Below are 17,267 nucleotides of genomic sequence, written 5' to 3'. Positions count from 1 at the left end.
ACAGATAGTGGCCTGCTCATCTTTGTATCCTAGCATGGAGCGAGGCGAGGGCAGGCTCAAGTGTCTGGTGGAGGAGGCGTGCAGGTGCCGTGGTGACGTCTCTGTCAGTATTTCATAGAATCATAGCTGGAAGTGCCCTCTGAGATGATCTCCCACCACCTCATTTGACAGCTGGGCAAGCTGAGAGTCAGGGAGGTTAAGTGACCTGTCCAAGGTCAGACAGCAATAAAATCAGCTTTTGAACCTATGTTTTCTGACTCCCAGACTCTTTATTTGCTCTACTACAAGTGCTCAATCCACCATTCTTCCTTTTTCCCTTCTCTTTCATCTCTATGCTCATAGTGCCTGTTTGGTGCCTGTAGATGTTATTCTTAGCTCTTCACGCTGCCATAAGTTGTCTGTTACACTTTAATAAGCATAAATACTTAGTAGTTATCTCAGGGGGCACCTGGGTGGCTCAGTCGGTTAAGCATCTGACTACAGCTCAGGTCATGATCTCACAGTTGGTGGGTTCAAGCCCTGCGTCAGGCTATGTGCTGACAGCTCAGAGCCTGGAGCTTGCTTCAGATTTTGTGTCCCCTGCTGTTGTGTGCTCTCTCTCTCTCTCTCTCTCTCAAAGATAAATAATAAACATTAAAATACATTTTTTTAAATAATAAATAATTGTCTTACATTTTGAATAGCACTTTGGTACTTTTCAAGTTCTTTCACTAGATTTCACCACAAAGCAGTAAGATAGGTTGAGCCAGTATTATTCTCATACATCAGAGGAGATAAAAGTAGTGACTTGTTTGAGACCAAGGCCATGTGGCTAATAAGTGACAGGGTTGAACATAGAGTCTGGTGCTCCTCAATCAGAGGATGATAGCAACTTAAAGCTGTGTTGAAAATCTGGCTTCAGGCTCTGGAATCCTGCCTTCCTTGATGTAAATATCAAAAAAAAAAGTAGGATTTCCTATTTTTTAACAGTTTCCAGTTTAGTAGCTCATTTCCTAAAGTCTGTTCTGAAGCACACTGGTCCCATGAGATGCTCAGCAAAAACTGGGTTGTGAGGCCAGATAAGCTGGGCAAAGCTGTCTGCTATATGCCCTTCTTGGGGATTCCCCATGCATAATAGCATTTAAGGTTCTGATCAGTCCTACTGCAAAGATGGCTGTTGAATGTATTTTTTTTTAATTCAGTAAAATGCACATGACATGAAATTTACCATCTTGACCATTTTCATCGTACAGTTTAGTAATTTAAGTATATTTACTTTGTTGCTCAACTAGTCTCCAGAACTCTTTTCATCTTAGCAGAGGTGAAACCCTACACCCCTTAAATAACACTCTGTTCTTCCCTCCCCGAATCCCTGGCAAACACTATTCCATTTTCTATCTCTATGAATTTGACTACTCTGGATATCTCCTATAAATGGAATCGTATAGTATTGTCTTCTTATGACTGGCTTATTTCACTTAGCATCATGTTGTCAAGACTCATCCATGATGTAGCATGTGTGAGAATTTCCTTCCTTTTTAAGGCTGAGTAACATTCCATTTTATGTACATCCCGCATTTGTTTCTCCATCCAGCCCAAGTTGGCACTTGAGTTGCTTCCATCCTCTGGCTGCTGGGAATAACGCTGCTATAAACACGGGTGTGCAAATATGTCTTCAGGAATTTACTTTTAGTTCTTTAGGATATATACCCAGACTTGGAACTGCTGGATCGTGTGGTAATTCTGTTTTTAGTTTCCTTGTGCAACCACCATTGTTTAACATATTTTTCTGCCCAGGTTTCACAGATTCATTTGATCGCAGAATTCTTTTTCCGCTTTTACCTTTAGATCATCACACAGAACACAGGCCTCTCGGAAGACCCTGAGAAGTCCTGAGTCTAGGCCTGTTTCCACAAGCCCAAGGTGCCAGCAAACATCAGGATGCTGGCTGGGCATTTCAGCCACAAAGTTCCCAGCCCACGGACGAGGTCAGCTGTGTGGTCCCAGTCTGGTTAAGAGGGCTGCCGAAGCAGAGGAAGCTCATAGGACAGACCACAGACTGTAGCAGGTGTTCCTCTGCCTGGACCTGGTGCTGTAAGCTTGGCGCAGGTGAACAGGCTGCTGTAGCGCTGGTGTCATTTAGGCAGCACTGGCTAGGCAGGTACCTTTGCTCAACAAGGGAGTAAAGAAGAGCCAGCCCCCTGCTTACATGCAGAAAGGGACCTGGGGAGAGCTTTACGGCGAGCAGTGTGGGAATGCAGAATCCCGCGTTGCCCTCATTCCTCAAAGGAATGCCACCTGGTCAAGGCCATTTATAAATGGACTCCCCCACAGAACTTGTTGTGTTGACTCAATCTAATTGGTCCTTAATGTGATTCCTAAATAATTGCAGGGTAGCTATAAGTTCTATAATTGTGTGGGTAGGTAAAAATTCCAACAGAGTTCATCTGCTTTCCACAGATGGAAAGGGGTATGTGGGGCAAAGGCAGTAAAGTGAAGAAAGAAGAAAATTCCCAACCCCCAAAGCTGCTGTGTACCTCAGATGTCCTTGTGGTTGGCCTTTCTCCAGCACAAGCTCAGGAAGCCCTAGCCCTGGGTGACCTGAAGGAGATACTACAGGATCAAACACCCGAAATGCCCAGTGTTGTTTCTCTATACGCTGGTTTAAAATTTGGCATGTACCTGAATGGTTTCAGGGGCACCAGAAAGAGAACAAGCTGGGAGATTACCGTAGCTGTTGTAGCTTTGTCAAGCTGTTTGTGATATTGATAAGGATGGGGACATGGAGAGAATAATATAAAACCACACAGTGGATATGTAGTTCCAAAGACCTTGAACCATCCTGCAATAAGGCCATAGGGTAGCCAACCTCTTAGCACCATTGTCCGAGAGCAGATAATGATACCTGACCCTGTCGGTTGAGAATTTCATAAGCTCTCTGAGATCCTTAGATGAAAGCAGCTACTGATGCACAATTATTATCATTATATGAGACTTTATGTTCCATAAATAAATACTGTAGCTTATTCTCTCTGACTCTTTTGCTTTAAACAAGTTCAGATTTGGCCTTGCTCATTGGCCAGCTTCCAGCCAAGCTGCTTCCCCAGGATCACAGTTCCATGTGGAGGTGCTGAGGCCGAGTTGAAGGAGCACTGATGAAAATGTATGACCTGGGGCAATCCACTTCCCCTCACCGGGCCTTAGTTTTCTCATCCTTCGTTTCTCATTGCTGCCGGCCCTCTTCTAAGGCGCCTTCCAGCTCTGTAGATTTGTGATTTCATCAAAGATTAAACAAAAGAATTCAGCTTCAAATTATAAACGTTTATCAAGTGCCTTTTATGAGCTAGGCACTGTTGTAGGTACTTGAGATAAATCGCTGAACAGGGCAGCTTATTCCAGTTGGGGGCAAGGAAATGAGACAATAAGCAGTAAACGTTAATGCGTAGTAAATTATATAGTTGTTGGAAGGTGCTATGCTCTGTCCAAGAACAAAATAGTCTGGTTAAGAGGGATGGAGAATGCAGGCAGGAGTGCAATTTTAAAAATGTAGCAAAGAGGAACTTTTCCATTATGAGAGTTGTTAGAAAGTCAAGTACATCATTAATCGGAAGCTGTAAACCTCTCCCTTGGAGATTTTAGGAAAAGAAAACTCCTTATTTTTTTAGATTCAGTGATATTCTTGTTTGGATGTAGCAGGATTAACCAGATGATCCTTTTGAAGGCTTTCTTTTTCAGTGATTAGTTGTTTGTGCAGGGACAGTTGCAGAATTTGTGTGTGTGTGTGTGTGTGTGCGCATATGCACACACATATAGATAATGTGTTTACACACACACACACACACACATACACACACACACACACACGTACTTTTGTTCAAGGAGTACAACAAGTCCGAGTTGGGAGGACCCAGCTGTTGGCATATCTCCCAGCAAACTTTTAAAGGTCAACTGCTGGGCCATAATAATATAGCCCTCCCACCCTGCCATTTTACAAGGGAAGAACTGAAACACAGAAATGCTAATGACTCACCAGAATCAGAATGAATCGGGGATGGGTAATGGGACCTGGCTCCAGCCCTCTGACCATCAGTCACCAGCCTCCCAGTGCCTCCCTACATTCCTTTTACAATGAGGCAGGCGATGGTTGTTTTTACTTCCCCTTCCCTGTTGCTTATGAACCACTTCCACTTCCAAGTCTGGATAATTAAATAATAATAAAACTAATATAGTACTTACTCTAACCCTTATGCATCCAGAGCTACATGATCCCGCCTCAGGATGATGTTAGAGTGCAACAAATACAGTTCAGCGGTGACAATTTCAAACCGCAAATTCTTTACTTGTGTTTGTCAGTGCAATGGCGGGGATATAGCGTCTACAGCAATGCTTCAAATCCCTTGTTCTCCCACCAGATTTCCTCACGCCCTACGGCGCTGACCAACTTACTGACTTTTCCTAACCATGACCCACTTCCTTTTCCCCCTTCCTTCCTCATTCTGCATCATAAAATACCCCAAAAGAGGCCAGGATCAAGACTTTCCCAGAAGGGTAGTCAAGGGGAGGAACCAGGAAGGCAAAGCCAGGATTCACATTAGCGGCTGGCAGAAGAGAGCCTGGAAGCATGCAGGCTTTCTGTTCTCCTCGCACCACTGTTTACTGCTGTGCTAGTCATTCTCCTATATTGCCTCATACAATTTTTTTTTAAGTTTATTTATTTAGAGAGAGAGTGCAAGCGTGTGGGGGTGGGGCGGGGAGCAGAGAGAGGGGGAGAGAGAGAGAATCCCAAGCAGGCTCCAAGCTGTCAGGGTGGAGCCTGATGCGGGGCTCAAACTCACGTACCTTGAGATCATGACCTGAGCCGAAACCAAGAGCCAGACACTTAACCTTAACCGACTGAGCCACCCAGGCACCCCTACCTCATATAATTTAATCCTCACAGAAATCGTACGTGGCAGGTATTGATATCTTCATTTTGCTGATGAAAAGCTGAAACCTGAGAAGTCGAATAACTTGCCCGGTATGCTATGTAGAGAATGCTAGGATTTGAGCCCAGTTCTGTCTGATTATAAAAACTGTGCTCTTTGTCTATATGGTGCTGCCTCTAATCTAAATCCCAAAGGCTTCATGTTATTTCAGTTGCAGATTTGTTTGGGTGCGAAGCACGATTATAAAACTAAGTCTTCGGTGTTTGTTTGAGGCAGTTAAATCTGTTTTCAGCAAAGATCTTGAAAGCGTAGTAGCTAAATGGAGAAGTGGATGTTCCCCCAAAGCCTTGTGGAGTGGAATCTTTGTCTTGCTTGGACATAGAATGGTCTGGGCCTCTTTGCTCACGGCCCAGAGCGATCCCAGTAAGTTGCCTGGACCCCTCGTCCTACGCATCAAAGGCCATAGTTTCCTGACTCAGCCTTTTAGCAGGTCTTACAACCTACAGAGTGCTAATGTTGGGTCTGGCAGTCTAAGGAAATGCCTGCAGTGCACAGAGATGGGGAGCTGGAAGGAGCTTTCAAAAATCCAGGAAATTGTAAGCAGTTCCTTTGTCACAAGTATAAAATAAAGATGTTTTCCGACAAACACGCTGGTTTAGCCTGTGAATTTGTGAACTTGATACAAATAAGAACCTTAGGGGTCAGGGTACACAAGAATGCATTTTGTGGCCGCCTTATTTGGGCAGGCAGGGGAAAGGGTCCTAAATGGAAGAAGAGGCAGGAGACCAGAGAAACAAAATAGCTAAACGTAAACAAATGCAAATACAAAATAATGAGAGCAGGTAAGGCAAAATAGAGGAGACGGAGTGAACTGGGAAAGGCACGCTAGAGCAAAACTGTGTATAAGCTGAAGACAAAGGACACTAGACAGAGAAATGTACTGTAGATGGAAAGACAAAGACATGGAGACACGGGCAAGAATGTCACCCAGTGTTAATAGGATGCTAAATGGAGGGGTGGTGGTGGTGGTGGTGAGGCTTTCCCCTAAGTTTCAATCAAAAGTTAAGCCTAGTATACAGAGGGCTTTCACATGAGTTCTCTTTCCACATGCCTGCGGCTGTATTTGTCGGGTCAGGAGAAAATCATTTGAAAGTAGAGCGCTAATATTTATCATCTTCCAAATTGCCTCTTAATAAACTATGAGAACCAGAGCAAAGTGAGATGAGCTTAAAATAGATTCTATGGCAATGACCCAGCCAATGATGTTATCACAGATGAGTCATTACCAAATAGATTCTTCACATCTTGCAATAGATGCTTTTCAATTTTCAAAAGTTTGCAATGAAGATTTTTTTCAAAGACCGTCTACTCATGTAAGAGTATCAACTGTTGATACCTTTCTTTTGTGGAGATGCTGTGCCTTTCTAACTATTTTCCCAGTGAAAAATGCTTTTTGACTTCAGAATGTTCTGTATCCATAGTTGGTGACTTTATGTACTCCTTGCTTCCACTTCCTGAGGCGAAGCGATATGATGAACTGATTAAAAATAACATTCTAATGAAATTATTGGGTGTGTTGTTGTAATATAAGTCAGCTGCAAATGGGAAGTTCTTTCCTGAGGAAATTTGATAAACTGAAAGTCAACTTGAGTGTTTATATGTTTTCTGGGAGAATTTTGGGTCCTTCCTAATGTTTTCCTTTCAGAAATTACCAGTTAATTTGTGCTTCCCACCCAAACACATATTTTACCACTGGTAATAGTTAGCTGAGGGCTGTTATGTTAGTATGATACAAGAGTTTGGATTAAACGTTTACCAGTAGAGTATGTGAGTGTATAGACTCTTAAAGGAAAGCAAGGTGAACACTTTTTTGTTCAAATATTGAATGTTTAAAAAATGAGAGGATGGTTTTTATGTATCAGGTCTTTGCTCTGAGCCTGGCAACATGTGAAATGCTCTCATTCTTTTAAAAAAAAAAAGAGACTAAGAACAGAATTTTTACTTGACGTTTTCTCTTCAATGCCAATCTTGAAAGGGTCAAATGCTGGAGGTGGCCCACAAGTATTTTTTGGTACCAGTTTGGCAACACGGAAGAGACGGGGCAGCTTGCTCCCAGTCCGCTTTATTCCTGCGTGTTTCCTGTCCTGTGGCATTTGGTTTACAGCTGCTGTTCACCCCCATCTTCACACCCCATCTTTACCCCGCTGCAGTCTTATTTCCACTACTGTGCCATCAAAACAGCCATATTCCAAGTTAGAGACTCCTCCTCCTTTGTAGCTTGTCCTTTCTGGCGTCCTTGTCCTCCTTCACTTCTGTTAGGCAGTCTCATGATTTGGTCGACCAGCCCTCTCTCTCAACACTGTCCTCCAGTGGCTTCTATGACTCTACCCTTTTCTGGATTTCCTTCTATGGGTAGCTCATCTCAGCTTGCTTTGCTGGCTGCTCCTGTGCTACCTGCTTTAATCATTTATTTCCTTAGCTGTCAAGTATTACAGGAATGTATAGATTGCTTTGAAAATTCATGTGTAAAGTAAAAAGTACGTAAATAGTCTTTTTTTGTTTGTTTGTTTTCTTTTTTACCATGTTCTTTTCTACTCATCCCAGAGATAACCATGATTAACCTCTGGATGGGTCTTTTTTCCTTACCCTTTCCTCGTAATCTGGTTGGTTTGTTGTCGTTCAACATAAATAGGATCATCTTATACATACTGCTTTTTGATTTGGAGATGACCCCAGTCAGTATAAATAGATCTCTATCATACCCTTTTTATGATTTGCCAAATTTTAATTATGGGTGTTTCCAAGCAAAGCCTACTGAATAATTATAGTAGTTAACATGTGGTTGTCTTTATGATTGTGTATCTGTTTTCCCTAAGACTTTGAGATTGGAGAGACAGTGTCTTTTCATATTCCCTTGTCTATCAAAGCACCTGCCAATAAATATTCAGTGAGTGAATTAACGTTGGTATTTTTTGCCCATTCAGTTAGATCATTCTAATATATTATATATACTAGTATAGTGTAAGTTCAAATTAAAATATCTTAAGCTCTGTGATAAAAATATTAGTGTATTATAAGGTATAGTTAATCTATTTCTCAGGTCATTTCCCAACAGTAGTATTATTAATTTTGCTTTCCTTACTAAAATCACCCTACTATGCAAAAGAGAATTCTGTACACCACTTGTTATATTTGGAAGAAGTATTGATAACTGGTTGTGTTTGGTTTGTGTATTTTAAGTGTGTGTGTTGGCGTCTTTACAAGGCAGATAGTATTTTGTGCGCAATTCATTCTTCATAAAAGAATCATTTATCTTTAAAGAGAACATAAATACATAATGGTTGTATAAACAGAATTGACTTAACACAACATCTCTTCAGTAGGAAAATAGTTGAGGTTTATGAAGTGAGCCTTGTCAGATACAATTTGAGCTCTTTTGCTGATGGTGTTCATTCACTATCATGCTGCTGTTAATAGCCCTGATTTAAGGAGAAACCAATGAAAACATCTATCATCTGATCACCATGGGATGTCATCCAAGCTTGTGTCATGGTCACATAATGTTCGTGGGTTTGTGGGGTGAATAAAATAACACTTGGGTGTTTGGAATTTATTCTGAAGCTGTTTTTGTCAGTGGTAGATGAATTTCTTGCTCCTGAGTTGAAATGAGGCTTTTAAATACTCTTAGTAACTCTCTCGTCACTGGACCCGCTGGAGGAGACACCAAGGGTGAGTGTATAGGAATACTACTCTGATATTTGTATATTTTAAAAAGTGAGGGAGGTGGGACTAATCTGTCATCAGTAGTGAGCTGTTGGTCACTAACATCCATATTAAGACATGAACCCTACTTGTGCTAATTTGGGAAGTAAGCAAACACAAATTAGAAAATAAAGAAGCAGGAAAATGGAAACGACAAAGATCTCTGCAATGCACGTGTCTGTTAAACTAATTAAAATTCTGCCCAAGGGGTTACTGGAATGGCTAAAACTCCGTTTAATCTGGGTCAAGGTCTTGGGGAAGGTGGTTCAAGTGCTGCATTTTTAAAGAAAGATTTTTAGACAAAAGGATATATTCGATTTCCAGGGACTGTCATAAAACAGCAATCACGATCCAGTTGGAGATTTAAAGTGAGTCCAGATTATAGAAGGATTTAAATACTGGAATAAGAGTTTGAACAAGAGTTTCTGTTCAACAGGGAACAGAAATGAAATAAAATGATTATGCCCATACTGATATCTTGTACTTGTAAATCATACTATGGCTTGTAGACTCCTTTTAGGATTGTTATTTTATTAAATCTGTATTAAATCTTGATGAATTGCAAGCCTTTTAGAAGGTTGAATCTCTAGGGTTGGTGGTGGCAGGCTGCCTGAATGTAGGGGATGAGATCAGGGAAACAAGACAACACTGAGAGGATGTCTGCCTCTGACCAAAGCGAGCAAATAGAGCTTGTTTGGGAGAGAAGATGATCAAGCATAGCCAACACTGGCGGGGAGAGCCACTGACAGTGTTAAACTCTTGAGAACAGGGAAGGTTAACTTGCTGCTGAACTTTACAAGAAAGATTTTTATAGCCTGGTGACCTTGAGAGCCAGAATCCTGGGAGTGGGGCTGGGGAAGAATATAGGCACAGAGGGAGCTGATGGACTAAGGGTAAAAGCAGGAGAAAGAAGTAATTGGAAGGGAAAAGGGAGTGTCAAATGATACTTGTAAATCAGGGAGCTGCCACAATGCTACAATCTAGAGAAACAGCAGCATGACAGCATGAAATCATGTTTTGTATTGTTTATTTGCAGTTTGTTGAGTTTTATATCCCTCAGGAAATAGCTGTGGTTCAGATGCTGACAGCTCTGGGTAGACGAGGCCCATGACAGCAGCATCAGAGAAAACTAGTCAGCGGCAACAGCCAGGTGAAAGATCAAGTACCTGTCACCATGATGGAGCCTGGTTCCCAAGGTAGGCCATGGTCTGGGCTCCTTTCTCAGGAGGCTCCAGGCATTGAACAGCACAGGCTCCCCAGGCTGTCCATGCACCTTGCAAATGAGTGGTTCTGGCATCCAACAGGCATGATTACAAACTATCACCGCCGCTGAACGTGTACTCAGAGCTCATGCCATTAGGCTTTGTCTTCATATACAGTGGTGCCTTTTTAAAAAAGCGGATTTGCAATAATTAAATCCATGGTCCACTTGATCAGATCATGCCAGTCACCCTCATGCGTGAGGTTTCGAATGCTTTTCATGTTGAGTGTCTGCTGTTGCTGTCCCCAGCAGCCACCTGGATTGAGAGTGTACCCAGGAACTGCAAGGAGGAAGCAGTAGATGTATGTATGTGACCTTCCAGCGTTCTGTCTCTGTTCTCTCCACCCTCCATCTTGCTCTTACTCTGGGCATGATTATTTGGGAGAAGATACTACAAGACCAAAATATGTAGCTTATTCTAGACTTGATGAACCCGTGCATTGGCATGGCATGTTTCATCAGCAGATTTCTGTACTTTCAGATAAATGGCATCCAGAGGAGGCAGCTTATCAGTCATCAGCTCATGTGCTCTGTCTGCCATTCTCACAGTTGGCTGGTTCTTCAGGGCACATGTGCGTAGATGCAGTGTTTGTTGGCCCTGACTCCTGCTTTCAGAGGCTGGCCAGAATTGCAGCCGGGCACTGTTGTAACCAGACAGTGCCCCAGTGGAGGAATCACGTTGCTCTTGTTTGAATCCAAAGAGAGACACTTTGTCATTTGTTTATCAGGAATGCTTGTATTTTCTCTTGGACTGAAAAAAAAAATTACCAGAAGCCATTAGTTATTAATACAAACTGTCCACTTTTAAACTCAATCCAGCATTCAAGAAAAGCAGTGTTTCTTTGCCAAATAACTTGGAGGTCTTTGTATGTAGAGCTGACAGATGGAGTCCATTGATGGTGAATACATTTGGATGCACACAGAGCCGCAGAGAGCACCCTTGGGCTATGAGGACAGCCAGAAAGTTAACAAGGGTAGGTTCAGAAGGGTTGTGGACAGAGTAAGTCAAAATAGTGAAATATCGTGCATTGAGATTTTCTCTTCAGTGTAATGGTTACCAGGACATCCACTGCAACTGTTTTAAAACAGATGCGCCTTGTGTTCATTCTGCTTCAGGCATGTTTCAGCAGTAAGTTGCAGAAAAGAGAACTTGTAACACACCAATATTCGAGAAATCAAGGGAAAAGTAATTGTCTTAAATTATATCCTCTGAACGTTATCTGTTAGTAGCGTTATCCTCCTCCATAGCTTGAGTGGTTGGGATAAAAATTCAAAGAATAGAGCTGTCCTCAACCACATAGGAAATATGTACATATTTATTAATATTATTAAAAGATTTATTTAAAAGAAATCCAAATGATACGGAAAGGTATAAAGAAAAAAATGAAACATTCACAAATCCTACCGATAGTGTCATTACGGACATACATACACAGGCGGGCATACATATGCTTTTATCTAAATGGGATATTACTGTATAGGCTAGTCTGTAATCTGTTTTGGTCACTTAACAAAATGCTGTGGACTCCTTTCTATGTTGAATGTAGCTTGGCATCAGGGATGTTAATGACAGAATAAAATTCGCTTGTATAGTTGTATCCTACTAATTTATTCATTCACAGATAATTTATTTTTACGCCTCCATGCAGCAGACACTGCTAAATTCTGGGGATAAGCAGCAAACTCCCCTGTCAAAGAGTATTTAGATTATTACTGGTTTTTCTGTTATAAGCAGTACTGCATTGAACAGCCATTACTGCAACATACACCTTTGCTTACTTAACTTTTCTCCTTAGAGTAAGTCCCTACAAGGAGCATTGGCTGGCAGTGGGTTCCCACATTTTGAAGTTTGATCCGTATTTATTGCCTAAACATTCTCTACTAAAGGTTTACAATGGTGTGAGTTTTTCAATACTCTTAATGATAATACTTCTCATTGGTTATTATCTTTGTCAATATTAGAGGTGAAAAATGATGCTGCACTGTTTTACCTTCTATTTCTTTGATTTCTAGTATGCTTGGGATTGGAGTTTTAGCCACCAAGAAATCATGGGCTCCATAAGATGGTCTATGGAGTTCTATGTTCTGAGTCCTAACTTTATGACTCCTAAAAAGGGAAGTCCCTTCTTTTTTTTACTTTCTTTCTTCAGGGTCAGGTTAGAATCAGTGAAGAGGTTGTCTATTTTAGATAATAGAATCCTCACTGAAAGGATATTGGATAATATAACTGATCAAAATCCAGTTCATTGGTTTTAGATCATATAAGATTTCATTAATTTCCTTGTATTTTCAAATAGATGCCATACTTTTAAATAGCAACAACAACAACAACAAAAATCACAGAGGCTAAATTTAAGGAGTACCTAATAAAAATCTTAAACATAAATGCCTGGAAGTGTATTGTCTCCGTTTCACCCTTCACTTGGCTATGTAACACTTAAATTTACTTTTAAGTTTGTTTGTTTGTTTGTTTGTTTGTTTTCTGGCCACAAATGAAATTCAGTTGTAACAGAATGATGAGACAGGCATGTCTGAATTCCAGTCCACACCCCTCCAGTGTTGGTTGCCTGGGTTTCCACTTTCACATCTGCAGAGATAATAGTAATACCTCGTGAAGATGTGAGGACTCTGTGAGATAACAGAAAGCATCTTGGATACTGCCTGGCCTCTAAAAGTGCTCAATGAATATTACATTTATTATTGTAGGAAATGTTTGCAAAAGTTAGAAACACTCAGAAAAGGATCTAATTCCTATACTGAAATTCCACCAGTCAGAGATGACCAGTGTTTCTGGTTTGGGGGTGTATTTAATTCCAGTATTTTTTTTCTCTAGATACCTGTTTTACAAAAGTGGGACCGTATTAAAATTGTACAGGATTTTGAATTTCAGCAAATGTGTGTACTTAATTTTTTCAACAATGGGAGGGGGTGGTTAGCAAGATTGATTTTTTTTTCTTTCTTGTGCTTTAATTGGGAATTTTTGTGTGTTGCTATTTATTTGTAATAGATTTTTTATTAGAGTGAAGATTAAGTGTAATTGAAAGACATTTTGGACAATTAAAACTATAAACATTGCAATTCCTCCTAATTCATCATTCAGACTTGTTTCTTGTTTTACAATCAAAAATAATGTGGCAGTTTTCTCTGTTATTTCTGAAGATGTTTAAACAGTTTACAGACTGTAGGAGGCCAAAGCTGTAGCCTGTCTACACTGCTTCCGCTCCCATGAGAACAGTGAAGCAATCTTGCACTGACCTAATGTGGACTGAATCTTTCTCAGCTCTCTGTGTCTCATCCCATGTGACTGAGCTGGATTTCACGAGATAGTTGTTTTACTACAGTGTCAAAATTAAATTTTTGTTACCACATATTTTTAAGGTCTTCACATTCCTTTGAAGCCAGTTCTTCAAAGAAGCCTCGTTGTGAATCTTTTTTAAAACACACACACACACACACACACACACACACACACACACACATAGATGCAAAACTGTGAACTCACCAGTTTATCTGCCTTGCATGTTGAGATTATCCAGGAATTACATTTCATAAATTTTCTGTATGTAGGGAACTCAAATACTCTGTACTCATGCTTCCGTGGTTTGCAGTCAAGTCCTGGCTTCAATTTCTGCCCCGTAGGATTTCCATGTGAATTCATTTTAGGTGAAAAATCATCTTAATTTTACTGCTAGTAAATTAGGTAAAAATGCTAGTACAAGTATGGGATTGTTTCAAAGGCTTAAACCAAATAGATGTTTTAAAAATATTTTATTTAGGATTACTCCTTGAAATATTCTTTCCACTGTGTGAAATTCATAACTTAGGTATATGTTTTCTTAATTCTACACATAGTATACATTTTATGTACTGTGTGTATACAAATTTTGCATAAACCTTTTTCTATCTCCAGTTCCTAATTATTTCCAACCTTTCGGCAGAAGAGAAGATCAAAATTTACCTGTGTTAAATTCACAGCTCTAGTAATATCTTTATCCTTCCAGGAAATTCCAAAAGCTTGCAGAAAAGATCTTTTCATGCTTCAGGCTTTACTTTGTTCTGGTTTTGGTGAGAATCTGGGACCTTGTCAGTGTAATGCAGCTTTTTCATTCTCCTCCGCATTTTTGTCTTGAGAATCAAAACTTAGCTTATAGGGGCACCTGGGTGGCTCAGTCGGTTGAGCGTCTGACTTTGGCTCAGGTCATGATCTCACAGTTTGTGAGTTTGAGCCCTGCATCGGGCTTTGTGCTGACAGCTCAGAGCCTGGAGCCTGCTTTGGATTCTGTGTGTGTCTCTCTCTCTCTCTGCTCCTCCCCTGCTCATGCTCTGTCTCTCTCTGTCTCGAAAATAAATAAAACATTAAAAAAAATTAAAAAAAAAACACCTTAGTTTATAAATCCAAAGCCACTTCTAAAACTAACCCAGTGGAACTGAGGGTTGATGGGTGGGAGGGAGGGGAGGGGAGGGTGGGTGATGAGTATTGAGGAGGGCACCTTTTGGGATGAGCACTGGGTGTTGTATGGAAACCAATTTGACAATAAACTTCATATATTGAAAAAATAAAAAAAGTAAAAAATGAAACTAACCCACTGGTTAGGATTTGTTTTCTCCCCGCCATTTTGACCTGTTTGTAAAGTTTTTTAATAAGACCAGTGTTGAAATACATCGTTAGCATGGGATTTCCCCCTTTAGTTTTAAAACTCATCCAGAACAAACATTGTGCTTTCTCTTTACAGAATTACTTTACATCAGAATGTCCCAACTCCCATGTTGGGACATGATGAGAAATTAAGGTTCACTTGTGCTGCTTCCAGAACATCCTGTACTCTCTCCTCCAGCTCAAGTCTTGCTGGGACAGAACTAGAAGGAAGATCCATCTCCCTTGATTTCCTTGGCCCCTCTGTGCTGTCTGCCCAGCAAGGGCGACACAGCTGCTGTTGGGAACATAGAAGTTAGCAGGGTCTCCCCATCCTCAACCCGCTTTCCAGTTTCAGTAACACCTCTTTGATGACCCTCTGGTTTCCATGCCAATTCTGTTTCTACACAACGAAGATCTGTGTGTTAGCTAATATTCATGGAGTCCTTACAGTATGCTAACCTGTTTGACTTGACAATTCTTAGAAATCCTCTCAGATAGGTGCTATTATTATGTCCATTTTATAGATGACAAAACCAAGGCCTAGAGAGGTAAAGTAGCTGGTCTAAGACCACGGCTGCTACACTGTGGTCTGGGACTTTGCCTGAGTGCAGAGCACTAGCTCTAACCTCTATACTCATTACCTCTTCCTTCCTCCAAGCAAATTCTGATAGAGTCAAAGTTCAGCTCCATAAAAAGTTTTGAGCAATCCTGGGAATTTGTTTTATCAGGATTTGACCTACATTATCTCTGGGGGTTCTGTCAAGATGAGATACAGTTTGTAAATGAGTTTAACACAGTATGATTATTCTCACAGGGTTGCATTTCATGAACCAGGGTGTTTGTTCATGCTGTATTAGAGAATTTTCCACAAAGTTGTTGGGTTCTCTGGGAGCGTATGTAGTATCTGCCTAAAATTGCTGCTGTATTAGGCCTGGGGAATAGGCCATCCAGGTTAAGTGAGGGTGTTCTTTGAACTCTTTGAAACCACTAAACTTTAGATCATCACAAATACAGAGGTGGGAAAATACACCACTGTTAAATTCTGTAAACTGTTTAGTTTTGAAAACACAAATCCAACCGTTTTGGAAATTATTTGCAACACACTAAGTCTGTGATTTTAGAACATGATTGTAGATGTCTTACATCTGATTAAAATTATTCCATGGTTTAGAATATGGTGAATGGTCAGTAAATAATTGTTTCCTGAGTGAATTAGTTGCATTATTTATATAATTTTGAAGAAGTAAAAATAATGAGCGATAAGCAATCTCTGTGTGTATCTGAGGAGTGATCATGTATGATGTATATACTTGGTATTTTATAGAGGGCATGACCCGTCTCCATAAAAACATGTTGTATGTGCATAATATCTTTTATCTAAAGATCCAGTTAATTCTCAGAATACACTCTGAGGAAGATGGTTGACACACTCTTTTATAGATGAAGAATTTGCAGTTAAGACTGGTTAAGTGTGACTAACAACTGATTAACTCCAGTTGTAGGATCCTTGTCTCCAGCCTCATTCTGCGCCTGCAACCTACTATTTGACCTTTCAGGGCTGTGTGGCCCCCTACTGTCCAGCACTGCCCCCCACCCATTAAAGAGGGGGAGCATTTTTAATTTAATTACCCACTTTAAAGGAACTGTAATAATTTAGCTGTGTAAGCGCATTTGGTTTCTAAGTATACCACTAAAGAATTTCTAGACATTTGGCCCCAAACACTTTTTTCTCTTCACACAGTTCCACAAAGTGCACACTAAGCAGATGGTGCAGACAAGCACATGGTTTATTTACAGCCAGTACAGTAGACGGAGGCATATGTGCTAAGGCCTCTTACACCCGCTCCATGGGAGCCATTAACACATCCGTTTAGATGGAGGAGTCTCGGGGTTTTGCTCTGGGCACTTCTGTTCGCTCGCTCCCCCCCAAGCATCACCATCTGCCCTGCCCCCTCTCAGAGGCCCTGGCACCCGCCCCTCCTGCCCAGCCAGTCACAGGCTGGTTCTTCACGACGCGCTTTGTCAGGTTAGACGTGGCGCTGAGAGCAGCCGTGCTGCTCTTCACTCAAACCTGTGTGTCACTCGAGGCCTGTCCGACTTCCACTCAAGCCTGCTCTTGGGCCAAGTTCAGTGCCACGCAGTTCCACGGACATCCTTGAGCACTTTGCACTCGCCAGGCGGGGGCTTGGGGTGCAGAGGGTCCTCAGACATATTCCCTGAGAGCTGGCAGATATGTTTCTTCTTTGTATTCTAATTTCAAAGCTGCAGCTTTCCTCATCACCTGTGATGCCCGGAGAGCCAGCAGCTGTTGGCCTGCAAGACTTCACGCATCAGATGAACCAAACAGTAGCCCCTGCTTTCTGCACCTCTCACCGAGGAATTATGTACATGCTTTTCTTCCTTCTCGAATGTTCTCCCTAGGTGAATAATTATGAATTGTATTTAAAGAGCTGTGATGAAGAAAGAAAGAAAAAGAAAAAGGGGAAAAAAAAAGCCTTTTGACCAGAATGATCTGTTAGCTTAGCAACCCACAGCGAACTAGTAACAGTTTCTCCATTTGCTAGTTCCTCCTGGCAGAGCAATCGGATTGGCTTGACTTATCTTTTTAAGCCAAGCCATACACCCTGTAGGTTCCTAGCTGGTACATGTGGGTGGGCTTCCTTCAGTTGAATGGCAAGAGGTGGATTTTGCCAGTTCCTTTTTA

At 41.2% G+C, this 17,267-nt stretch overlaps 1 protein-coding gene across 5 annotated transcripts in view; it reads left to right on the top strand.

The window, feature by feature from the left end:
* The window catches only part of FYN (FYN proto-oncogene, Src family tyrosine kinase), a 214,327-nt gene that overhangs the window by 49,675 nt on the left and 147,385 nt on the right, over positions 1–17,267 (top strand). The window contains exon 1 of one of the 5 annotated variants that reach the window (XM_045499310.1): positions 8,552–8,633. The exons of 3 other annotated variants lie outside the window; for them this stretch is intronic. The gene's annotated coding sequence lies outside the window, so the exon portion shown is untranslated. Of the gene's footprint in view, positions 1–8,551; positions 8,634–9,841; positions 9,863–17,267 lie in introns of those variants that run through there. One more of the 5 variants, XM_045499311.1, reaches the window with a different exon arrangement.

Source organism: Leopardus geoffroyi, chromosome B2, assembly GCF_018350155.1.
Source record: "Leopardus geoffroyi isolate Oge1 chromosome B2, O.geoffroyi_Oge1_pat1.0, whole genome shotgun sequence".
Classification (NCBI taxonomy): Eukaryota; Metazoa; Chordata; class Mammalia; order Carnivora; family Felidae; genus Leopardus; species Leopardus geoffroyi.
The sequence above is the reverse complement of the archived record's forward strand: the minus strand, read 5'-3'. Positions and strand labels throughout refer to the sequence as shown.